Source organism: Columba livia, unplaced genomic scaffold (assembly GCF_036013475.1).
Source record: "Columba livia isolate bColLiv1 breed racing homer unplaced genomic scaffold, bColLiv1.pat.W.v2 Scaffold_153, whole genome shotgun sequence".
Lineage (NCBI taxonomy): Eukaryota > Metazoa > Chordata > Aves > Columbiformes > Columbidae > Columba > Columba livia.
In genome coordinates this window covers 198758-200515 of record NW_027043049.1, presented here as the reverse complement: position 1 = coordinate 200515, position 1758 = coordinate 198758, and the positions used below count along the sequence as shown (strand labels likewise).

General features: G+C 51.4%; 1 pseudogene; it reads right to left on the bottom strand.

Annotated features, from left to right (window-relative positions):
- Window positions 1-570: 570 nt before the first annotated feature.
- Window positions 571-1535, bottom strand: LOC135577839 (olfactory receptor 14J1-like; annotated as a pseudogene).
- Between the last annotated feature and the right edge of the window lie 223 nt (window positions 1536-1758).

Sequence of the window (1758 nt, the reverse complement as noted above, 5' to 3'; positions counted from 1 at the left end):
ACTTTTTTAGGAATAAGCTTGAGAGAAACATTGCAAGAAGATATAAACCATCATGCACCACCCAAAGAAGATCACTTTTCCTTGTGCAAGTACTGTTACTGAGGCCAGCTCTGTCACAGCAGTGCCCATTGCCTGTCCCTGCCTGCGCCCACAGCACTGACACACAGCAGGACGGTGACCAAGCTGCCAGAGCACTCAGGCCTTGCACCAACACCAGGGATGACAAGGAGAGTGTGGGAGTGGAACCAGAACAGCTCTGGAAGAACAAGCGCTGCTGCTCTCTGGCAGGGCTGCCATGCCAGAGCTGTTTTCCCCTCCACCCACACACAGGAACTGTCCCTGCAGCTCCAAAAAGCCCTTGCAGGAAGGATATAGTAAAAAACAAGTCACTAAAGAGCCCTTTATTTTGTTTAAAGACAAGGAGAGCACTGCTGCTCCTTTCAGCAACCAACAGTTATAAAAGAAAAGCCAACAGTGAATTAGAAAGGGGTTGACAACATTATCACAATAAGAAAAAAAACACCACCACCAGAAAATCCAGTTGACAGGCTGGGCTTGTAATTAGCTACATTAAAACTCCTGTATAGAAGAAGATGGACAGTTTATTGCTTCAGAAAACAGCGGGATATGAGTTTGCACAGGGCATCCTTGAGCTCATGGTTCCTCATGCTGTAGATGAGGGGGTTCACTGCTGGAGGCACCACTGAGTACAGAACAGACACCACCAGGCCCAGGGATGGGGAGGAGATGGAGGGGAGCTTCAGGTTGGCAAACATGGCAGTGCTGAGGAACAGGGAGACCACGGCCAGGTGAGGGAGGCAGGTGGAAAAGGCTTTGTGCCGTCCCTGCTCAGAGGGGATCCTCAGCACGGCCCTCAAGATCTGCACATAGGACACCACAATGAACACAAAACAGCCAAATGCTAAACAGACACTGACCACAAGAAGCCCAAGTTCCCTGAGGTAGGAGTGTGAGCAGGAGAGCTTGAGGATCTGGGGGATTTCACAGAAGAACTGGCCCAGGGCATTGCCCTTGCACAGGGGCAGTGAAAATGTATTGGCCGTGTGCAGCAGAGCATTGAGAAACCCAGTGGCCCAGGCAGCTGCTGCCATGTGGACACAAGCTCTGCTGCCCAGGAGGGTCCCGTAGTGCAGGGGTTTGCAGATGGCAACTTAGCGGTCGTACGACATGACGGTGAGGAGAGAATATTCTGCTGTAGCACAGAAAAAGAAAAAAAAGATCTGAGCAGCACATCCTCTGTAGGAAATGGCTCTGGTGTCCCAGAGGGAAATGGCCATGGACTTGGGGACAACGGTGGAGATGGAGCCCAGGTCGAGGAGGGCGAGGTTGAGCAGGAAGAAGTACATGGGGGTGTGGAGGTGCTGGTCCCAGGCTATGGTGGTGATGATGAGGCCGTTGCCCAGGAGGGCAGCCAGGTAGATGCCCAGGAAGAGCCAGAAGTGCAAGAGCTGCAGCTCCCGTGTGTCTGTGAACGGCAGGAGGAGGAACTGGGTGATGGAGCTGCTGTTGGACATTGGCTGCCTGTGGGCATGAGGACCTGTGCAAGGAGGAAAAGACAGTTACATGTTAGGGGTTACTTCTCTGAGGAAAGTAAACATGCTGTTTCTCATGGAAAACCCCCTCCCTAATGGAGGGATGTTTCAGCTCATTCTCTTTTTCTACTAAGTTTGAATAACTGTTCATCACAATTTAAAATGCAGCTTGGGCATCTAGATACCATGAACACACCTCTGGGTC